Source organism: Palaemon carinicauda, chromosome 4 (assembly GCF_036898095.1).
Source record: "Palaemon carinicauda isolate YSFRI2023 chromosome 4, ASM3689809v2, whole genome shotgun sequence".
Lineage (NCBI taxonomy): Eukaryota > Metazoa > Arthropoda > Malacostraca > Decapoda > Palaemonidae > Palaemon > Palaemon carinicauda.
In genome coordinates, this window is record NC_090728.1 from 11,781,937 (window position 1) to 11,791,436 (window position 9,500).

Sequence of the window (9,500 nt, forward strand, 5' to 3'; positions counted from 1 at the left end):
ATATATATATATATATATATAAATACATATATATATATATATATACAGATATATATATATATATATATAAATATATATACATACACACATATATATATATATATATACATACACATATATATATATATATATATATATATATATATATGTATTATATATATATATATATATATATATATATATATACATATATATATATATATATATATAAACCCAGAATCATAGCCATGATTTTTCTTGAAAACCCTTATAAGGTAATTTATTTCATATTCAAGAAATTCATGGTCCCAAACTTTATATGCCCTTAAAAATTGATATATTAGATTTAAGTATACCTGTACCAAATGATATTTTTATTAACTTGATATAATTGTGTGTTTCTGAGTCTTATTTTACTTGTAACGGTTAGTTTTTCTCTGAAATATATGGTCTTCCCATGGGTTCCCCTCTGTCTCCTGTTTTAGCAAATATTTCTAAGGAATTTTTTGAAGCAGAACTTTTACCTAATATTATAGATTTTGATATTGCATGGGTGAAATATGTTGATGATATTGTTGCTGTTGTTCCATGTTCTCTTAATATTGATAACTCTTAAGAGTCTTTAAACAATCTCCATCCTTCAATTAGATTCAAAGTTGAAATAGAAAATAAAAATGAATTGCCCTTCTTAGACACACTAGTAATCCGTCCGGAAGTTGGCTGTCCTTATTTCAAAGTTTACAGGAGAGAAACTAATTCAGAATATTATGTGCATGCATTCTCAAACCATACAAGAACTACAAAACTAGGGGTTATTTCTAACTTATTTTTAAGGGCATATAAAGTTTGTGGCCATGAATTTCTTGAATATTAAATAAATTATCTTAAAAGGGTTTTCAAAAATCATGGCTATGATTGTGGGTTTATTGAAAAAAGCATACCTAAAAGCAAGGAAGACGTATTATGTTACAAAGGAAAAAGAACCTTATCTAAAAGTTGATGAATGTCTTCTTATCATTCCTCAAACAAGCCAAGAAAACAAATTACTTAACACCTGCCTAAATAGTTGTAAACTAGTTGGGTATATAAAAATAACTTAACTATCAAGAAGAAAAGGAGAGGCTGCCAAACAAGCATGTATATATAAACTACCATGTGGTCCATGTGACTAGGTATACATAAGAGAGTCAGTAGTTTTTGAAAGAAGAAAAAGAGAACATAGAGATTCCATTAGAAGATGAGATGAAAATAGTGCTGTTTTTAAACATATGACACGGGAAAATCATGCGATATATTTTAAAAATACGGACAAATTGATATCAATGCCTGATACACATAGACGGAAACTGATTGAAGCTGCTTTAATTCAAAATTCAGACAATTTTAATATATATCAAAGTAATTTTAAATTGGATCATATTTTAGATAATATTGTAAAAAACAATGCAACTATTGTTAAGGAATTGTTAATAGATGTAAACAAACCACCGTGAAATGCTGTTAATGATCGCTAAGACTATAACGGGCTTTTTAACTCTACGAACCTTTCTGTACCTCTTTTTCAAAATTTGTAACCATTTGCATTCTGAAGAGGAAGGGAGATGGTACCTTCGAAAGCTAAATAAATATAATTATTCATACATTGTGGGTTATTTTATTTATATATAACGGATTTTGAGCGAAGCGAAAAATCTATTTTTGGGTGAGGTAGCCATGTCGTCCAGATGGAAGTTCATATTAGGTAGCTTTCTATGGTATATTTGACTACAGTGATATTCCCAGAGAATTTCACCGTAAGGTATCCAGAATTCTAACTCCTGGAGCGAATATCCCTAAATTATCTCACAGGGATATTGCATAATATCAGAGGACGTATTCTTGACACGTCACATAACTATATTCGCCCTGAACAGTATTGTATTCGAGGGGGAATAGTGACAAGAATCTGAAACGAGAATGAAAAAAGAGCTGCTCATAAGGCATCTCTCCTATTCCGTTTCCAGTGTGTATCTGATGAAGGCGGTAGCGCCCTCTTTATTCCTTGTAGCGATATACGAGGTGGTACAGATACTGTATTATAGGTAGGGGTCAATAAGCCCTTTTACAATAAAAGGAAGGGCGGGTCCATCAGGACGACATGGCTACCTCACCCAAAAATATATTTTTCGCTTCGCTCAAAATCCGTTTTCTGGGCTTAGGCCATGTCGTCCTGATGGAAGTTTACCAGAGCATTACTGTATCTGTGGATTCCCAATCAGTGCCGTACTCTCAAGAAAGTATTTTCATGGTCCGTCTAGACCTAGAGACCTATGATGTTACCGTCATACATCATTTCATCTAAGCATGAACTATATTTGTGCTTCATGCCCCCTACAGGGATGAGTCACACTAGACTCTGGAAAAGTTTCGAGGAGTACATAAAAACTTATGGATGACAAAATGACAAGCTTGTATAGTGGTCTCGCCCTATACATCATAAAGCAAAGTTTGTATAAGAGTCGCCAAAGTCAGAATGAATTTGTGACACCTTCCCTAAAGTGACCACTCTTAGTAACTATTGGATACTGGTTGTATCCACATAGAAACAAATTTTGCCTCTTTGCCACCAACCTATTAGGGTACCACGTCAACCCTTTCAAGGAAGGGTTAGAGTGAGTGGACTTTTGCTTGAATCAGGGATCAGTCTTGAAAGACATACCATGATAAAAATATCCATATTTTAATCTTAATGCTCAGTACATTTCTAATAAAATGAGTGTGGGTGAAAAGACGCAGGGTTCATTATGAACTAGTTTATTAAAATTTAATAAACGAACATATCAGATCACATTTACAAAATTTATATAATGTGGATGATATGTGTCAAAGCATAAAGAAAAACAGTCAACAGAAAATATTGTTTCATCTACTAGGAAACAGATTTGCCACTTCAATAGAATTATTAATAATAATGATATATTCTGTATAATGTTTACATACACTAGCGTAAAAACGCTTGGCACAAGTGTCCATATTATGCTATAGATTACCGACGTCAATGGGACAGTTCGTAAGGACACTTTCGTGGCCTATCGCCCAGCGTGTAGTAACATAGTGACTACACGCGCACCCTCTTAATTAATCTTCCCAAATTAATTACACTGTTCCTCGCAGACTTAAAACAGAAGGTTAAAGAATTCTACCTGCTGCTACCACAGATCTCATTAGTTGCTCCACTTGCTTCGCATAGTGCATAAAGAACGCCTTGGATGACTATCAGCCGGTGTGCAAACAAGGATGTTCAAGGTCCATATAATTAAAGAAATTTTATGGAGGAGGCAACTTTCCTCGGATCATGACTAACGGGTGTACTGTCTGGATCCGTTCTGCGAATAACACTGGTGAATTTCGCCCTTAGTTATAGATAACTTTGAACCCAGGGTTTCTCTTCTGAACAGCTGTCCTCCCATAAAGTCTGAAGTTCTATGAAGATAGACCTTTAGGCACTCCTCTGGACATAGAGGTGCATCTTCCTCCAGAGGGAAGATTCTCTAGGGACCCCACTTGTTGGTGGGTAGCTTGTTCTTGGTAAGAAACGTTGGGTCTGGAAATAGATTGAGTTCTCCCTCCAAGAACTGGACGTGGCCTTCCTCAGTAGAGAGAGCCAATATTCACTAACTCTGGCCCCCAATGCGAGTACAAAGAGTAATATGACTTAAATTCAAAACCTTCTAAGCACATTCCTCATTGTTCATTATTTATACACAATTAGGAATCATATCTAATGACCAAGCAAATGGTCTTTGGAAGTGCTGAAGGGCTAGTTCATTAAGAACGTCGTTAGAAAGGTCGACCTGTAAGGCATATGGTATCTGACTTGTCATGGCAGGCTTGAACAATAGAATTGTGTAGGCTGCTAAACCTTGCTCATGAAGGTGAATGAAGAATGATAAATAGGAATCTGTCGGGATTTCTTTCAGTTTCTTCGCCTTGACAAAGGATAACTATTTCTTCCCTGAAGCCTCATAATGTCTTCTGGTTTCCTCCAAAGGTGTAAACCGACTTTTAAACACCGAATCTTTTTCTCATCGTTAAGGAGAGAAAATCATGAGATGTAGGTTCCGTGTTTTCTGTGATGGAGCGAAGACAGTTGACTTTTATTCTCGCTGAGACAGGGATGGATCCGGTAGCGGAACGAATTTTAATCGTAGTTCCAATGCCAGAGGGAACCACACGCTATTTGGCCACTTGGGGGCCACTATTGCAGCTTTCCCTTTGAAGGATGTCAGCATATCGAGGACCTTCAAAAGGAGGTGTGCGGAGGGAACAGATAGATACAGGACCATCTGATCCAGCCCAGGGACATAGCGTCCACTGCCTCCGCTAACGGATCCTCGTAAGGCGACACGTAACGGACTATTTTCTTGTTGTCTTTCGTCGCAAAAAGGTCTATCTACAGCTCTGGGACTTGACTCGAGATGAAGGAGAACGATCCTGGGTCAAGGGACCATTCTGACTCTATAGGTGTAAACCTAGATAGAGCGTCCGCTGTCACATTGCGGAACTCTTGAATGTGAACTGCTGACAGGTGCCATTTCTTGCAGCGTTTGATGCATATTTTCTCCAGACTCCTATTGTATCCTTAAGCTGTGCTCTTAGCACTGGATCTGTTATCGAAGCAAACTGTAGAGAGCCCAGCACTCTCTCCTGTTCGCGTCTTGATATCCGTTTGGATTTCAATAGTCTCTTAACAGATCCTGCTATTTCTTTCCTCTTCTTACTAGGAATGGAAAGCCGATGTGACTCCAAATTAAAGTGGATTCCCAACCACCAGAATTTTTGAGCTGGAGAAAGACGAGACTTTTTGATGTTGATCTTGAATCCCAGATGTTCCAAGAACTGGATCAATATCTTAGAAGCTTGCATGCATTCTGTCCTGGATGCTGCCCACACCAGCCAGTCGTCCGAGTAGGCTACTACTTAGACCCCTTTTAGGCGTAACTAATGGACGGCTGCGTTCGTGAGCTTCGTGAAAATCCATGGGGCTATGTTTAGCCAGAAAGGCATGGATCTGAAGGCGTAAAGTTATCAAAGTAACATGAAGCCTAGGTAGGGGGAGAGGTGACGAATAATTGGACCGTTCCAATAAGCGTCTAAGAAGTCTATAAACACAGCATATGCCCAGAATGACTGAGTTTTTCTGAGTCCTCCTTTGGAACACAAAATAGCCTTCCTTGGAATTTGATGGACTTAAACTTCCGGATTACTCTTTTGACTAAGAGCTCTCGGACATATTCTTCCAGAGCGAGGGTTGAGTGTTGGAAGAATTGAGATAATTGAGGTGGAGGACTGCTCCAGCTCCAACCTAGTCCATTCTTAATTAGGCTGTGGGTCCAGGGATCGAAGGTCCAGCGATCCCTAAAAGGCTGTAATCTCCCTCCTACTGGAAGTATCTACTTCTGCTGTTGTGGACCTGAGGCCTTGCCTCCTTGACCGCGTCCTCCCCTGGATCCCCTTCCTCTTGAAGGGCGTCTAGAAGAACCTCTGGCTGTTCCTCTGGCTGTCGAACGAAAGGAAGAAGTCTGCCTTCCGGAGGCTGGGTTAAGAACTGATGACAGTGTCGCCGTTTGTTGAGGTACCAGCTGGTACGTGGTTGGAGGTTGTGCCACTGTCTGAGGCACCGCGGTCACAGGAAGTTGTTGTTGATGTTGCTGTCGGTAGGGTTTAGCCGGCCGAGAGGATGGCCTAGGCCTTTTGTCTACTACCTCTTTAACCACTTCATTGGGAAAGAGGTCTTTACCCCAAATACGAGAAGAGATCAGTTTCCTCGGTTCGTGCCTCACTGCAACCGAGGCGAACACGAACTCTCTATAGGCTCTCCTAGCTTAATAAAGCTATAGAAATCCTTCGTAACTATGGCCAGATGGGTTTTGGCCACAGCCATGAACATGTCCTGGTTCTTGGGGTCACTTGCCATCGTTTCTAGTGTCGTTTGCAACGACATCGATGCCGCAAGTCTTTCCTTTGTCACTTGCTCTCTACGCAAGAGAGCCTCCGACAGTTTTGGAAGCGCCTCACCAAACTGGCATTCAGCATTATCAGCTTCCAGTTTTCCGACTGAGAAGGTAAGGTGTACGTTCTTCCAGTCTTCTTGGTCCAAGGGCAAGGTCAGAGATAACGGCTTGCACTCCTCCAAGGAGGGGCATGGTTTCCCTGCCTCCACCGCATTTAAGGCAGCCTTATATCCCTTTTCCAAGAAGGGAAAGGCTCTGGTAGGAGAGGCCACAAAGGAGGGAAGCTTCTTACTCAAGGCGGGCACCTTTGAGTTAGTGAAGCCCCTCTCTTTCATCGAGCTCGTTAGTAACGTCTGAGCTTTACTATGGTCAAAAACTATGACCTCCAGCTCTGTCTCCTCCTTTAAGGCTGGCTCCTTCCTAAGACGTGCATAGCAGTCTGGATAAAAATCTTTGTTTGGCCAAAATTCCACTTCTTCCAGGGGAATTGCTCCCAACTTTTCTGAGATCATGATCTCCCCGGTTGTCATTGGCATGTGTTTGGCATACCTCCAAGGATTGGTATTCGAGCACAAGGGAAGATCCTTCATGGTGAGCCGCTTCTGGGGCCCACGTTATGCTGCAAGTCTACGTAACTCCAGTCTCATTGCAGCTTCCTTCTCATCATTCTTCCTTTGAATTTGTTGGATCATCTCAACAATGGAAGAAAGAGTCCTTCCCAGTTCATCTGGGATAGCAGACGATGTAGAAGGAACCGGTTCTGGGTCCGGAACCGATGTAACCGACACTTCGTCGATTTCTTGCTCTTCTACTTGAGGAGTCTGAAACAGCTCCTCCTCCCGACCTTCTCCTAGAAGGTCCTTCTCAGTAGAATCCGACACCTCCGACATCCTATCGCCCACTTGGATGTCTTGAAGGGCGGCTGAGATTTCAGAATCTACCGGATTCAGGGCAATAGGTATCTCCACCTGAGGCTGGGGGATGATTGCATCAGCCGATGCTTTAGGGAAAAGGTAGGCCCTCATCTTCTCATTTGTAAGGTAGGGACCTGAGGTGTTTTTCTGAAAACCCCTCACCCAGGATCGTAACGTTTCCCTGGCAGCATTCCTTGACTCTGTTGACTTAGGGCCGTCATAAGCCTCGGTAATCAGGTTAGAACAAACTGTACAAACATGAGGGTCCCAATAGCGGAGAACACCTCTGGAGGCTGCGCTTGCTGCGTGCCTCCTGCAATATTGATGTCCACAGAAGTTCCTACTGTGGACATTACAGAACACACTCCCGCACTTCGGATGGTCCTCCTGTAAAGAGAAGAAAAATCCATGAGTTTCAAGTGAAGGCTTTTCACTTATATTGAAACATTTAACTTATAAAGAAAAGCTATAAAAGAAAGAAGGAAAGACACATACTTGTATTTCCTGTTCAGTCAATTGCTGTAACCTCTCAAAATATTAAACCTAAGGTTAATTCTATACCAGAATACCTTATGTAATTTCCTAAACGGAAATTTAATGCGTAGTTTTAATATACGGGATTGAATGAATATAGAAAGAACTCACTTTCTATATAAAGTACGGTCTCAACAAAAGGCTGTACAAGATAACATTAAGTATGATGAAGAACTTTAGTGTTATCACAAACTCTGTACAGCAGTTTCTACTAATGCAGTGTGTACTACACTACGAATATAGCAACTACTGTACATCGCATGTTATTGTGCCGGCCGGCAATTACCCCTTTATATATCAAAGATATACTATCTTTAACTAATAGGCGGCAGCCCACTGATTCGCGACTGTGTGCCGGCAGGCAATCATTGCCAGCCGACGGCTGAAAACACTATCGTAGTAGCCAGCAGATTTGGGCTGTGTTTCCCCTGCCGGCAGGCAAAGGTAATAAAACCCGTGCCCGCTGAAAGTAGCCAAGAACCAGAGAACCTCCACCTGACCGGCTGTCGGCTGTTAAGCCGGCAGCCGGGTTAGGGGTGCAACACAATAGACAGAGAAACAGTATGGATGGAAGGTTATAAGGCGGCATTGCCATACGACCTTCCATTCAGAAAGAGTGAACTTATGGAAGGGGAGAATGTAACATTCAGGCTTCCAACGAATCCATAGTCTGCCGGGGTCTACCGACGGACATGGAAGGGAGACCAAGGGAGGTCTGAGGTTCACTCTGCAAAGAATAAAGGGTCTCTGCCGTCTGACACGTAGTGCCGGCCGGCAGAGAGCTGAGCCTGTCCTCCATCCTAACCTATACTAGGTACGGAAGTAGGACTATGGCTAAAAGAAAATAAAAGAAAGAGAGGTGGGGAAGGGATAAGAGTCCTATAGACTTCGTTCTAGCAGGAGACACACTCAGCCGTTAGGGAAGCTCATCCTAACCAAGAGTTGTCTATTAGGGAGGAAGATTGGCAATACTTGCTAACCTCCTCCTAACCAGAAACAAAGTTAGGTGAAGCTATTTCGCCGGGTAACAGAGAAAACTCATTCTCCAGCGCAAGAAAAACAACACAGGACAGTCTTCTAGGCCACTAGAGGAAGGAATCATCCTTCCAACATGGACTAGGGAAGCAAAGCTTCCTGAGTCCGCCCCTAACCTAGCAAAGGAGACTCTTTCTCTATGCTAGGAAGAAGCAGACCACAGACTAGAAACTCTGATGTTCTGCCCTAACCCAAAAAACCAGTCACTCTGGTTATCAGGTCAGGAGAGACATATCCTAAAATAGTTATACTTGAATTATTATACAGATAGAACCACTAGGATTAAGCGGAAGGCTTACAGAGGGAGAGAGGGATTGAACTTAGCCTCCGGAGGAGAAAGAGAACAATCGGGGATGAGGGAAAGTATACTACTGTACCTAGAATACTAGACTAGGTAAGATGAGAATCGATTATCTAAATCACCAAAACTCTCTCGTATACAATCTTGGAAAAAACATTCAACAATATCTTACATGTATAAAATATTTGCCTATAGCTTCAATAAAATAGCACTCGTAAAAACTTATACCATGCATGAAAGTACTAGTGCCAGACGTCTAAGCTACGAAGCCTCGCGAAAGGCGAGATCGGTACTTCGACCAGAGTCGAATTCACCGAGCTAACACTGACCGAACAATATAAGCATTTCTAGAGTAGCTAAATAGCAAAATTATTAAAGCGTAACAAACCGGGAACGTCGCTCTAGCTAAATAACTGACCCATTAGAGCGAGCGATAGCATCCAGGATGCCTTCGGTAGGCAAGAGCTCTTGTTTACGTTAAAATCACTTTTGATTTAATTCATAACGACAAGAGCTTACATTTATACATAGGAAAGATAATACTTAACTTCCTAGAGGCAGAAGAGGCCGGAGAAGTTATCAAAATGTTGAATTAAATCCAAAATAACGAGAGACCCACAAGGGAAATCACCGAGTAGTAGAGCTACACAAAAAGATACACACTGGAAACGGAATAGGAGAGATGCATTATGAGCGGCTCTTTTTTCATTTTCGTTTCAGATTCTTGTCACTATTCCCCCTCGA